Source organism: Mastomys coucha, unplaced genomic scaffold (assembly GCF_008632895.1).
Source record: "Mastomys coucha isolate ucsf_1 unplaced genomic scaffold, UCSF_Mcou_1 pScaffold13, whole genome shotgun sequence".
Classification (NCBI taxonomy): domain Eukaryota; kingdom Metazoa; phylum Chordata; class Mammalia; order Rodentia; family Muridae; genus Mastomys; species Mastomys coucha.
This window is the reverse complement of record NW_022196895.1, coordinates 78,922,790-78,937,866: the sequence shown is the minus strand read 5'-3', so window position 1 is coordinate 78,937,866 and position 15,077 is coordinate 78,922,790. Positions and strand designations below refer to the sequence as shown.

The window sequence follows — 15,077 nt, the reverse complement described above, 5'->3', positions numbered from 1 at the left end:
GTGAGGTACCAGGAAGGGGCTATGGGGGGGCAGTGCCTGATGGCAGGTTGTGAGGTACCAGGAAGGGGGCTATGGGGGGGCAGTGCTTCACTTTGCATTTGTCTCATAATAGCTCATTGGCTCTGTGTGCTGATAACTCCATGGACCTCTAACAACTTCCATGAGCGCTCGGTAGAACTGGTGATATTTTTGTGATAACAGGTTAAACTTCTTTGAAATTTGTCATGGATAACTGAGTGTTGAAGAAAGAATTTTTTCCCCTTTAGGTGTTAGAATATTTTTTTTTAAGTTGAGAATATTAACAATTAGGTGTTAAATCACCCAGAGGCACTGGCTTCCGGTCAGGTAAGTCATTTCCAAGTTCAAGTATTTCTGTGCTTTGGGAATTCCCTGTGTGACTTGTTCTCACAGACAGACAACAGGAAGCAAGTCCAGTCAGCCCTGGCCAGTTCCTTGCTAAAGCTCCCATCCCCAGGCTTCAGGCAACCCACCTGTTCTCTGAGACATGAGGAAGAAATCAGGGCCCAAGCCACACCCAGCAGACCCTCAGCATCCTGTGAGGGAAGTCCTGTGGCCCTCATGACTGTTTTGTCAGAAACAAAGCCCTCTAGACCAGTTTCATCTCCCAAATCCCTAATCCATGTGCTGGAACCCCGTCTCCAATCCCTAATTGTGTGACACTGTGGTGTGAGGTTATCACAACAGTAAAAAGGAGCAGCTCCAGTTTGCAAAGAATGCAGAAAGCCCGCACAACCTCGATCCCACAGGAGAGCCATTCTTCTTAGGCCTTCACCTCCACTGTGGTGTCTGTTTTCACAGGTCTAAGAGGTAATTTGGGAGGATTTTTTGTTTTTTAACTCCAGTGATTTGGTCAGGGGAGATAGCACAGTGCTGCAGCCATGAGCCCCTCTGCATGTGTACCTGCAAACATTGGAAGAGAAATGCCCATCCCCAGACAGACAAAGGGCAAGCTGAACTGTAAAACCCCCGCAATGTAGACATCCCAGTGATTTCAGAGGAAACCCTGGGACTAATTTGTACCATTAAGAACTGTCTTCCATCCCAACACCCCACCACCACCACCACAAGTCAATGGTCCCTACCCATTTCACAAGCCTGGCTTCCATTTGTCTCTGTTCGACAAAAAGATCTAATAGAAGGGGAAGAGTGGTGTAGTGGTTAGCTCTAATTGTCAACTGGCCGCAACCTTTCATTGCCTAGGGAGAGAATCTCAATGAGCAATTATCTAGATTAAGCTGCCTTTGGGCAAGTCTGTGTAGGAATGTCTTGATGCTTAAATGATGGGGGAAGATCTTGCCCATAGTGGGTGACACTAACCCTAGGCAGGAGTTCTTCAGCAATATAAGAGAGGAAAAACCTGAATGAGAGCGAGCAAACAAGGAAGCAAAGACACATGAGTTTGCTCTCTTTGCTCTGACTGTGGCGGTGGTATGTGCCTTGATGTCCCCACCATAACAGACTGTAACCTGGGACTGCAAATGAAATTAGCCCTCTCTTCCCTGCGCTGTTTTTCTGTCAGGGTGTTTGTCACAGCAGTAGAAATTACAAGGCAAATCCTAAAAGCTAATAATAGCTGCGAGTGTGCCTAGAGTTAGCAGGAAGCATCTAACCAGCCCAGTGCTAACAATTCTACCTGACTTCCTTTAAGGGCATTCTGAAGAGATCTCACTCACACACACACACACACACACACATGCACGCACCCCCACCCCCACTCCCATCCCCACCCCGGCTTCTCTAAGCTCACATTAGTGTAAATAGGAGCTCCAAGCATCAAGCAAACACACTGACAGATAAATGTGGGCTCGGTACAGTTTGGACTAAATTCCTCCTCATCAGTGAAGTGAATTCGTTTCTTATGTTTCCTCCCGGATTCCAGCTTTTACAGACGTACTGGAAGGAAGTGAACGCAGCTGACGTTTCCTTCCCTTTCTGTTGGATTCAAAAGCCGAAAGCCTTGAGATGGTGACCTTCTGCAGATTATTAATGAGAACGCCGCCCAGAGTTAGGATTCTCTTATAGTGAAAGCTAGCATCACAAGGTCACTGCCCAGCGATGAGTCCCTTGAAACTGGTACTTGTAAGTTATTCAGGAGAGCCTGGCTGTGTGGAAGCCAGAAGGAGCAAGAACGAGGACAGACCTGGGACTCATCTCACATCCTAAGCGTGGCCAAGTTTGCAGAGCAATATCCTGGAACTATATGAGTAAAGTGCTGTAAATCCCCTGCCATGGGAAGATAAGTGCCCCAAGTTTTGTAAGCTAAACGCACACTGCTGAAATCTGATTGGAAACTCCATGATGTGGGGACTGAATACCACAAGCAGGAGGCTGGGTTTAATCTCCTGTTGAATGATGGTTCAAGATAGACCAAGAGAGAGACCTGCTGACTGATAAACCAGTCGATAGCACAGATGGGAGATACCCACAGAGAGGGGAGCGGAGGAAGGGCAGGCATTCCCGGGTCCGCCGGATGCTCTTGGCTCCTCACTGGGATAGATGAGACCCCAACTTCCAGTACGTGCTCATGCTGCGAAGCCCCTGGCTTCTCACCTCTTAGGTAGACTGCCGAGAATCCACACGCCTTTAGCCATGCCACGTGACCATTAGAGATGGTATGAGTCGGTCTTTGAAAGGAATCTATGTACTGAAGGAGAGTCCGTATTCCAGCAGAGATTTTCCTATCCATCAATCTGTGCTTTTAAATCTTAGGGTTTTGTTGTTGTTGTTGTCGTTGTTGTTGTTGTTGTTGTTGTTTTTTAATTCCATTCATTGGAATAAACATACACCTAGATACAAAAGGACCAGAAAAAAAAAAAGTAGAATGCACGCCCACAGATTGAATTAAAGGAGACGGGAGCACACGTGGAGATTTTCATTGTTTGGGGGGTGGGGGCATATGTACATGTATATCTGTCCTAAGGGTATACATCACTCTTGGTGGTGCGCTTATCACTGTGGCTATTTAGAGAGAATTGGAGAAGTCTTTGAATGTGATCATCTTAACGGACTTATTTATTAAATACTTCACTAGGCTTATTCTGCTGAAAAAAATTCCTAGTTCTAACAGAAAGAAATCTAGGCAAGAAAAATGCTTATGGTGAGAAGTGCCTATGAAATATCTGAGCTCTGGGTTCTTTATTAGGTAAAGTGGTGTCACACCGACATCCTTGTTGCAAACTCTTCATTTAATTTCCCTCTTTTATGGATATTTTGTTTTCCCTTAAATGTCAGTGTTTGCTGGAGAAAAATAAAACCTTTTTGGTTTCTCTTTGAAAGCTTCTTGCAGTATGTCTCCACCTGCTGGGCATTGTGCAAAGTGCGTTGTTGTGTGTCGCGTGTGTATTCAAGAGTAGCTGTTTTTCCCATCACAAAAAAAATAAAATAAAAATGAAATTATAAATATACAGAAGAGCCTGACATAAAAATACCACATGTAAATTAAATATTATATACAAACCTCGTGAAAAACAGTACAATCAAGGTGTATTTCAGTATAGTTTGGAATTAAAATATCTTCATTTTAGGGGAAGCAGAATGTATGTTGATACAAATAATCTAGATTATCTATCAAAATATAAGCAATTAAAGGTGAAATGTAAATTGTGAAATTAAACTTCTGAATATTAACAGATATTTCCATTTCCCCTGCTGTAGCATCTTATTGTTACCAGTCATGAGAAGGAAGCTGTCCAGGGAATGCCTACCTTATACAACAGTACATCCTGGTGGCACCCCCGTTTCATGACACCGGTAAATCCGAAGAATCCATGTAATTCCCCTGATAGGTTAGGAGTTGTTACCGCATGCTGTATGAACTCAAATTTGTAAAGTCTTAAAAGTTTATTGTTATTCACCCAATAGACCAGTAAAGAAAAAAAAGAAAAAAGCCAATGCCATTGCGTGTGATTCCTCCACTGTGTGTGTTTTTATTGAACTTCAGAGCCATCAAGGTCTGACTTATCAGTCTTACTTCCAATGAAGTCAACACTCCCATGACCATCTTTCAGTGTTTTAAGGCATGCGTGTGTGTGTGTGTGTGTGTGTGTGTGTGTGTGTGTGCTCGCGCACACGCAAGGACATGTGTACAGAGAAGCAAACGGTGGCAGAATAGGCTGTCATGGAAACAGCTCATGTTTTCCTGTAGCTCGTTGGGTCAGACAAAGGGTGATTTGTCTGCACTTCCATGTCTAGCACATTGCTGGCACATGTACTTGTTTCATGTCCTTGGTAGTGATGTTGACAACTCAGACCTTGATGTCTCTAAAAGTTCAATAAAACACATACCGTGAAGGAATCACACAGCAACAACTGGCTTGGGTTTTTTGTTTTGTTTTTTGTTGGTTTAGTTTTGTTTTAGCTGTTATTGGCCTATCAGGTCAATAATAATCTACCATCTAAAGACTGCCAAAATTTGAATGCCATAACAGCTCCTGACTGCCGCCTGTGCCCTGTGCCCTGGACTACTCGATACCCATGGGCATTAGAGGCAAGGTGGCGAGGAGTCAGTCACACAGACAGGAGCAGGTGAGAATGTGCAGCAAGCTCATCTGAACACGGCTCCAAGCTCCTTTAATACCCTCCACCTGGGCCCCATTGGTCCAAGGAAGCGTCTCTTCTAAACAGCAGTTCCTGATTGGCTGGCATTGTCTGCCATCAGCAATCCTTGGTCTCTCAGGCTGTCCTCAATTAGGTCCTCCAGCAGGAGATGCCTTTGAGGCTGCGCGGCCCCTGGCCCCTAGAGGTGGCCTCGTTGTTCCTCCTATCCCTGACCTATCAGGGGGATTACACAGATTCTTAGGATTTACCTGTGTCATGGAACAGGGGTACCACCAGGATGAGCTGTCCTATAAGGCAGGCATCCCCCAGACAGCATCCTCCTGATTCAAGCTTCAAAAAGAGAGGAGAGTTGGAAGAGAGGTGAAAATGCAGCAGTTGAGTGGCTGGTAGACTTTGCCTTACGTGAAAAGACATTTCAAAGATGTAGATACGCCAGCTGTCCCGATATGGATAGCTATCCTAGCACAAGATTCCTCCACTTTGGAAAAACCAAGTGCAACTTTCATTTAATTACCTACACACTTATTTTGCTTGCTGTCTTCTTACATTACAAAAAGAAAAAGAAAGAAAGAAAGAAAGAAAGAAAGAAAGAAAGAAAGAAAGAAAGAAAGAAAGAAGGAAGGAAGGAAGGAAGGAAAGCTGGAAGATACAACAGTTAAGAGCACTTCCTGGTTTTCTAGATGAACCAGATTCGATTCCCAGCATCCACATGGCAGCTCACAACAATAACGCCAGATCCGTGTGATCTTATACCTACTTCGGGCCTCCTTGGACAGATATACATGCAGGCAAAACATTAGTACATATAAAATAAAATAAGAATAAGACGCTTAAAAGCCACAGATATGGGGAAGTGCTGCTGGTCTGAGGGCTGGGGCTGGGCACCGTCATCTTTGTGGCCTAAAGCAGAGAGTCAAGCTGTTGGTGGAGATGTGTTAGCTGCTCCCGAGTACCATCCAAAGCTCTGTAAGTGTCTAGTACTCAGACCCAGGACATGTTCTAGAGAAGAAGCCATAAATGCACAACTATCGTCCAAAGGAGTCATAGGGTTTCAGTCACTGGGAATAACTCTCATGCTCATGCTGGCAGCAACGGCTTCTAAGGTCTTGAGGCTAGGAAGAGAAGTGGCACAGAGGGATGCCTTTAAAACAGGTCTACTTAATGAGACCAATATTCTTGCAAATTATAGAAGAAGAAAATAATTAGAAGGATGAAAATAAGTGTTGTGCAATTTCAATCTTTCCCTCTAAGAATTAGCAAAAATTATCCATTATTTAATATGCTAAACTAAAAAATAATAATACAATACTTACAAATACAGCTAAACATATTTTCATTCTTTGCTATTTTGATCTATTTTGTTTTAATTGATAGTTATAAAGCTCGCGATGTTAATAGGACAAAGGGGACAAACTGTGAGAGCTGGGTGTTGGGGGAGAGGGGAAGGTGTTGTTTTTTTACATCTACACTGGGTCAGGTGGATGGACAACGGGTTAAGAACGGCAAATTCATAAGGAATCACAAATGCAATTCTTTTGAGAAAATATTTATTCTCCCTTTGCAAGTATCTACTAGCCATGGCCCTGAATCTCACCAAGCTCTAAAGAGCAGATCCAAGTGTGTCTGTCTCCCTAGTGCTGGAGAGTGCGGCATGAGAAAGCCTTCCCTGAGACACTGGGAAACAGAGCTCAAGGCCCTCCCCTGGCCTCTGGGGAGAACTCGTTGGAACTGGGGTGAAATTGCTGGCTTTCTCCCCTGGAGGCCTTCCATGGCTATCCTGACAGGGTGACTTGCCACAGAACAGCGAAACAGACTGGCGGCCACTGCAGAGAAACTGCATTTGGATCATCGTGTGTCTGGGAAAGGAATCCCAGATCTCCGGGCACACATCCGGCCACCCGTTCCTGTGGCTTGGGCAGGACAGGGTTAATCCAGGAGAACTACTGGCCAGGACCAACTGAAAAGGATTTGGAGGACTCTCTCAGAAGCAGGGAGGAGGAGAGGAGAAACAGCTGCGGTTCCTTGTTTGTACAAGGACACATACACACATGCATGTCTGTACAGAAGCACATGCACAAACACACACACACACACATACACACATACACACACCAAGGAGAGAGAGAGAAAGAGAGAGGGAGAGAACTTCACCTCCTAACCCCTTATCCTTGTTTTCCTGATTTTAACAGGAAACTACTGCCAAACATGTTCTTTTCCATCAAATATACTGTTTGCAGCATATCCTTAACACACACACACACACACACACACACACACACACACACACACACAGATGGAGAGAGACTTCACTGGCCAATGAGAGTACTCCTTGCCAAGGAAATGCCTGGACAGTCACTGTGGGAGCGGACATGCTCCCTGGTTTTGAAAGCCTGGCTGGCTGAGGCTGGCTGTACTTTACTGTGGCCTGAGCGGATAGGGCGCAGGCAATCCTTGTGGCTGCCCAGTGGACAGGCAGCAGAGGGAGCCCCTGCCTGGGCTTCTGGACTGCAGCAGCCAAAAATAGCCCCTCCCTCATGAGCATGAGCACCCTGCAGCTACTTCCCATGGAAAAAACAATACCTCACTTTCTCTTCATATCGAAAGAGGGGGGGCTGGGTATCACTATTTGAATTAAAATAGAATATAAGTAGACTTTTTAAAGTTCTTTATTTCCATGGTTTTCATTTAAAGGCTGGTATACACACACACACACACACACACCAAGGCAAACAAATGCAGTCCTCTGCCAGCCAGCACTGATTTGCAAGTTACAAATGTGACAAATGTGACAGTCCTTAAGCAGGTTCCGAAGTCTTCCCTGTCCACGGAAAACAACATTCAGAGAGACTCTGCACCGCACCGGGGCTGCTCTGGCCTGTGTGTGCACCACGCAGAAGCCATGATAAACACGTTGTCCTGCCTATGAATCCTGTTGCTAATGCTGGACTGATTAAAGAGTCGACGGGTGCATATAATAAAAACTTCACACCATCCCCAGTCGGCACACACCTCCCTGGGAAACTCTGAGCTCCGACACGCTGTCTGCCTGTGAACGCCTCTGTCCCAGGTATACTGACTGTTTCCCGCAAGACTGAGTCTTCCAAAGGTTGAAGAGGCTGTGTCCCTTCTAATCAATACTGACTTAGATTCAACTCTGTGTCATCATCATCAGTCATTGTGGTCTAAGAATAGAGGCCTAAGATTTGGTGGCCAGAGAGACTGGAAGTCCTGTGGATAAGGGCCCTCTTTGGCAGCCATTCTGTCTGGCCACGGGAAAGAGCAGAAACTGAAGGCACGTCGTGTGGAGGGCAGACAGCATGTAGTGTCTGGGTCTTTTGTGGCATGGAAAGGTGAGCTGGAAGATGGCTGATGGGTATTCAGTGTTGAGTTAGACAGTGCTGAGCCTGTGTGCTAGGAATGCCTGGGAAATGGAGTGGAGTCCCCTACCCCTCTATAGCAGGTGTGGTACACAGAAGATCCCAGGCTGATCTGAACCTACACCCACATAGAAGCCAGCTCGGGGTGGGGATGAGTAGGGAGACCAGAAGCTGTATTTAAGGCACTGTAGAAGGATTTAACGTAAGACTCTTGGCTTTCTCGTGGAGACCTCTGGAAAATGGAGGAGAGTCTTCAGAGCCTCCTAGACCTTAGTCCTTGGACAGGGCTCACAGACTTAACAACTACAAAGCCAGTCCTTCCTTCTAGGGTTGGATCTGTCCTAGACCAAGAGTGCCCCTGAATCTGCAGTTATGCTTTGGTTCCTAAGTCTAAAGAAGGGGCTCTGTGGTGATAGGGAAGCCCGTTCCCAGTTCAGAAGACTCTGCACAGGGCTACCAAGCTCGACCTTGTCTTATGCAGTGTGTCACACTGCATGGAGAGAAGGGAGGGAGGTGAGAAGAGCTCAAGCCAACCGGTGTAGGGGAACAATGGGAGGAAGGAAGTACTCCTGAGTGATAATATATACATACACAGAAGCCCCACATTAACTCTGAGCTCTCCTAGATCACCCCAAGAATGGCAGAGGCCCCCACAAGGGCTGGCTAGCTTCCTTCTGGGGAGCAGGTCTTATTGGGGAAAAAAACTGAACAGAGAATATCTCAACAGCAGATGAACTTTAAATGCAAACACATTGGCAGAAGGGGTTTCGATCCAGGATTGTTTATACAATCTTAACAATCTCAATCTAAAAAGGTAAAGGGTTCAAGTTATAAGCTCCCATATTTTCAGTTTGATTATCACCTTGGGCGAATAAAGGGGGACAGAAGTCTAGCCCACTGCCCTTTGTCCAAACAAAAACAAAAACGAAAAACTTGCCTCATTAAACCCATCCTGTGGTCAACTGAAAATGTAAAGATCCAAAGGAGATAGATCACTTCCACATGCCCCAGGCAATCAACAGCCAACTGCGGCAGCTACATCTCTCAGGTGGAGGGAAAGAACATGGAAATAGGCTACTGCAGGTTCCAGCTTCATTCCTGATGAGAGGAACCCAACTTACCATTCACAGCCTGGTCTAATGGCACACGTCTCTGGGAACAGAGAAAGGAGCCCCAGGTCTGGACAGAGCAGCTTCATTGCTCCACCCCTCACCGTGTGAGTACAGTAGTCACTTCCCACTGGCCTTTGCAGCTACACCGACTAGGTACCTGTGTTTAAGGAATACAGAGACCATATAAGGAGCAAGCTAGCAGTGAGGGATGTGGGTCACTCCTGGACCCCTGTCCAGCCCCATCTAGGACAGTGACCAGACTTGAGGGGGGGTGGGAAACACTGCCTAATGTGTGCAGAATGTTACAGGGCAATCATCCACTTCATGGCTTCCTCCCAGAGGGACTGCAAAAGCAAGCCTGGTGCCCTGTACACACAAAGACAGCAGAGTCAAAAGGCAGCGTCAAGCGCCCCTGGCAACGTCTCTGCCCCTGTTCTGTGTGACTTCTCCCCCTAGCCTGAATCTCTAACCTATTTTAAACATGCCACCCACTCCCCAGCATTAAGAGAAGGCTCCTTTTTTCTCTTTCTGTCTTTTTCCCCTCAGCAGATGAACTTTAAATGCAGTAGTGCGCTCCTCCTGGCTGACCCGCCTGCTGTGAGTAATTGTCTAGAGAGAATAGGAAAATCTAACAGCTTTTGTGAAAGGGAAAAGAGAAGACAGACATTATTATGATCTCGAATTCGAAGCTCTCTTCTTTTCTTTCTTTCCTTTTATATATTTTTTTTTCCTGGATCTAACAGCTGTTTCCCATCACAACTTGGGTTTGAAAGGCATTGCAAAAAATGAGTGTATCAGCGCCCCAATTAGTTCCACAGTCGCTAATAACTTACTTGCCACCCAGGCCTGATTTAATCAGGACAGCCCTGATTTATGGTTGTTTGCCTGGTGTCCGACTCTCCTGCCAGCTTCTTGGGAAGGACCCTTTGGGGTTCTGGGGGAGGGAAACTCGCCATCCGGTCCTGCCTGAGGAGACCCAGAGCTCCTCCAGGGGCAGACAGGAGTACCCATCACTGAAGACCCGCACCCACCGGTTCCTTCTGCGCCCCAACCCCCACAGCACCAAGCCCTTGACACTTTAAGGTCAGAGACCGTTCTGAGCTCTGTGTCAGTTCAGACAGAAAAGCCCGGAGCCCTTGGTGGGGAGGCCACTGTGGATGGTGCCAAATTATGCGTGTCTAGTTTTTGTGAAGTGATCTACGCTGTTCATTAGGGACGGGGCTGAGCCCGCGCGCTCATTTTTCTTAGGGCCGCACGCTGGTCTGCAGGGAGTCCCTGTGCAGAGAGGCCCGTCCGTCCTCTGCTCACTCAGCAACTTTGCTCCTTTGGATTTTTTTTTTTTTTTATGAAAATTCTTCATGCAAAATAGACATAGAAGTGGCTGGATCAGATCGCGCACACATCAAGCACAGGAAGCCAATGGCAGCAGTTAACAACTTTGAAGCCTTTGAAAATCTGCGTCTGGCGGGGCAGCTGTGTCTCCCATTTCATGGTGCAACTGCTGGGCCTTAATGACACCCATAAAAAGCAGGCACGGGGGCGTATGCTTCAGAATTCTAAAAACACATTCTATGGTACACAGAACCTCAAAAGGCTACGCGGGCAGCTTGGGTATGCTGGGACTTCTGTGTCTCTGGAAAAACACACAGGATGCCACCTAAAGGTGACAGAAGTAAAACCTTCAGGCTCAAAGCAGCACTCTCCTGTTTCTAAGCGAGCAGACTTGAACTAAGGATACTCAAGCGACAGGTTAATGACCCTGGTGACTCAGCAGTGAAGGAAAAAAGACACGACCAGCTGCCCAGCCCCCGCACCCCACGTTGGCAACCCTGGTAGCAGGGCCTCTCCCTGGGCTCTCATAAGCCTCCAACTCCCCTGCCAGTCCGAAGGGCCCCTCTAAACGCTGCCAGAGGGCAGGCACAAAATCGATGGTTACATAGGCACCATGACAATGGAAAAGGGGAATGATTGGATCAGACAAGGTCGAGCCCTATAGCCTTCTTACCACCCTGAACCCCAAGCAGAAAAAGGGCATAACCTCTATGTACCAGAAATAGCCAGGTCACCAAAACCCAAGGAAACTGCTCACTCTCATACAAAAATATAAAACAAAGCAAGCCGTCAGCACTGCAAACATCCAGTGAGGCACAATCTGTGGACAGCCGCTATTCAGTGTGCACCGGATCCTTAGCACACTGAGAGTTACGTTAGGGTGTCAGTGTCCCAGGAGGCAGGAACCCTCTTACTTTCAGATACCAATGTCTGTTTGCACTTGTCTTCCTTGGAGATCTGTCCCCCTGGAGCTTTTGGATCTGTACCTGTGGTCTGGTTATCCCGTGATTTTAGAGATGCCACAGCGTAAAGCAGCATGGGTTCAACCACGCTGTGGTCTCCCGCTTTGCCTGTTGAGTGATTTCCTTTGCAGAGAGAATTCAGTGATCGGGGACATTATTTGACAATTGGTTAAGATGACCGCTGAGCAGGAGTGAGTTTCTTAGAGACAGTATTCTAAAAATAAATTAAGAGGGGGCAAGCAAGACGGCTGGGGGGAGGGGGTGATGGTGCTTGATGCCAAGCCTGACAACCTGAGTTCCATCCCTAGGACCCACGTAATAGAAGAGCCTGTTCCCACAAGTTGTCCTTCGAACATCAGATAGATACATAGATAGATACATAGATATACAGATACATACATACATACATACATACATGTGATTTTTAAAATTAAGAAAAAAAAAACAATTGAGGTGGCCATGGCATAGCAGAACACACAACGGTGTAAGGCCACCCTCTCCGATTATAGCTGGCATAACATTTTTTTTCTGCCTCTCTTCTGTGTGTGCAGACTAAGACAGCTTGGGTCAGAGCTATGGCTGGATTCTAAACAGTGACGGCCAAGAGGAGAAAATGAAGGAGGAACGGGGCTATCCATCCGTCTCTCTTGGCATGTTTATATGTTCTTTTAACCAAAAAGGAAAAGAAAGACTGTTTACCAGATGGAGTGTCAGGAACATTGTGTAAAAGAACACTTATCTGAGACACTTTGATCTTTCTCCAAAGCACCATTAGAGGAGGCCGAGGGGACTGGGGCTCTGGGGCCAAGGAGGAGGAGAGAAGGGAGCTTCCAGCAACAACCATGCTTCTCGGACTGTGCTAAGAACTGAAGTCCCAGCCAGACTGCTGGCCCTCAGCACCGACAGAACAGAGGAGGCCTGCGAGCATCCTCACAGGGGCATAGCCAGCTGCCCCAATCCTGCCAAGTGCAGGCTGAGGGCTCTGCTTGCTTCTCAGGTAGCCTGTGAAAGTTCCACTTTTCTGTCTCATCTGGTTTGACAAAACAGGCAAAGGAGAAGAGATAGAAAAATGATAAGGGGGGGGGGGGTGTTAGCCACTCGCTTTATTGCAAATTCCATACATACTGTTTTAGTTTTAGGTTAGTTTTCTTCTCTCTCTTTTTTTTTCTTTCGTACTTTTGCCTTGTGGGATTTTGTTTGTTGGTTGGTTTTTGGTTTTCGCTTGGGGAGAGGGGTTGGTTGATGCTGGGTTTACTTGTTTTGTAACTGTCTGGTCAGGGTTTGGGTGTGTAGCGATCTCCCTGCCTCGGTCTCTCAGATGATGGCATTAGAGCTGAGTTCCAGCATACCCAGATTTGTCTGTAATTTTCATCTCTAAAGGAACAAGTGAAACATGCCTGAAAGGGCTGTTTTGTTTTGTTTTGTGTTGATTACATATGCCCAAGTTGAAAGTCCCAAGGAGGAAGGAGGGCCCAGCTGGACACTAGAGAAGGAATACACACAGGGCTGGTAGGGGCAATTACATGACCCTGTGCTCGCAGCACTACAGAATTCCTTCATTAATATGACTCGGCCAATTGTTTTGAGAAATGCAGCAAATGCCATTGAAAGTGGGAGCCTGTGGGTGCCAATAGGAAATACTACCCTGAAGGGTGGTGGCATCAATGAGAGAGGACTCTTGAAGGACAGGAGCCCAGGGGAGGCCTTCAGGAGGCAGGGGTGATCCAGTATGGCACCCTGCCCTTGGATACTGCATCATCCCTGCTTGTGTATATTTGGATATGGAACCCCGTAAATCTAGGGGCTCTAGTGTCCACTGAGGAAGGGACCTCAGGAAAGCACTGGCCATGTTCAATAGGATGCACCCCTACATGCTAGGAGGTACGCGGAAGTGGGCAGAGTCTTCCGGGCCTCTCCTGTGTGGTGAGAATGGTGTCTCTACACCACCATGGCTAAGGGTGTTCCCTAAAGATGTTAGATAAGGCAAAAAAACATGTTTCCATTTTAGCAAGGGTCAACGTTGGTATGACAGCAAGCAGGCTTGAGTCTGTGAAGAGAACACCCAAATGAGGTTAAGATCCTCAGCAACTACAGGGCAGAGGGGGAAAGAAATCACTCCGGGTCTCCCAGCAGTGAAGCAAGGCCTACCCTCTCTGCCTTTAGTCTCCAGGGTCTACACTCTTTCACAGACATTTCTGTTTTCTTTTGTGTCTTTCTGTTCTAGCAGCACATAAGAATAGAGTCCCCTGTGATCTGTACACTCCGGCAGAGGGCAAGCAGCGTCTTTTACATTCTGACCTCTTTACCTATTTATCATGTCTTTGAGTTGAGCCTCTGAGCTCTTCTTCTCGTTCTTCACAAGTGCGTGATAGGTTGTTAGAGTCCAAGGTCACCCCACTGGGCTGTGGGCAGCGGTGTTTCCTGAAAGGTTCCCGTCATGTTAATAGACGCTAAAACACTTCAACCTTCTAAGGTGTTGTCAAGCATCCTCAGATGTGGGGTCTGTACAGAACACCTTCTGCTCTGCCTCTCTCCACCTCCAGCCTAAGAGCAGAAGCCTTACGAATGAGGGGCATTACGGCTCCAGGGTTTTAGCAAAATGCTCAAAACTGAAGCTCCAGAAAGGCTGGATAATGTGAGCAGACTCCAAGCAAGTTCTCCATACCAAACCATGCTGACACCCACGCCACCTAGTGTCAGCCACCGAAATCACAGCCCAGCATGTGCTTATACTTAGACTTGAACACATGACCCCAGTCTTCTGAGGTTCTGCATCTATAAAACAGAAACATCGGTCAGTGTCTGCCTAATGGTGTGTGAACTACATCAAAATGTAAAATTTATTTTTTTTAATTCAAATTAAATCAAAATGCGAGGCAATTTAGTCAATTGCATTAAATCCACTTGGATTAGCTAAATTAAATTCTCTCTCCATCCCCCCTGCCTAACGCCAGGTGCTGAGTGCTGAGAACAGGGGCCATTTTATAAGCACCTCAACGAAGCCGTTGCCGCCAGCAGTTGGATCATCCTAGGGGAGTCCTGACTTTGAGATGGTTTTATCAATTCTCTGTAAATCACACCTGTGTTTCACATACTCAACTATTCAATAAATTGATCAAAGCTGATCAACTGCCATCAGTCCTTCCGATAATGCTTCGCATCATCCAGTTTTCAAAATGTGTCTTTCTGCACATTCAGCTACAGCCAGATCTCTGATCAGTCCCCTAGAGTCTCCTCCAATCTGCACACACACACACACACACACACACACACACACACACACATACACACACGCCCCCGAGTGCGCACACAGGCCTGCACACGCGCACACACACATGCACGCACACACACGCATGCTCACACACAGCCTACCCAGAGGTCTACATATTACCTAAGTGTATCATTCCTCGCTGAGAACTTGGTTGGGCTCCTGCACTGCAAGGAAGATGGCCAAGCCTGTTAAGAAGACAACCCACAGCCAAGTCTGTCCGTGTTAGCTTTTCCTCCCCACCCCCACTGATGTCATGGCCTTTATGACTTTGTAATCAGAAAGGTAAGTGTCCACTCTGTGGCTTGGCCCTGCACACGCTCTGGCTGGGTGGCACACCCCTGCACACGCTCTGGCTTCACACCACACCCCTGCACACGCTCTAGCTTCACACCACACCCCTGCACATGCTCTGGCTGGGCAGCACACCCCTGCACACGCTCTGGCT

The 15,077-nt window shown here is 47.0% G+C and overlaps 1 long non-coding RNA gene across 1 annotated transcript in view; it reads left to right on the top strand.

Annotated features, from left to right (window-relative positions):
- LOC116087751 overlaps positions 1–14,486 on the top strand; it is a 23,132-nt gene extending 8,646 nt beyond the window's left edge. The window contains exon 3 of the long non-coding RNA XR_004117617.1: positions 14,316–14,486. This is a non-coding gene — a long non-coding RNA (uncharacterized LOC116087751). The remainder of the gene's footprint in view (positions 1–14,315) is intronic.
- Positions 14,487–15,077: the final 591 nt, after the last annotated feature.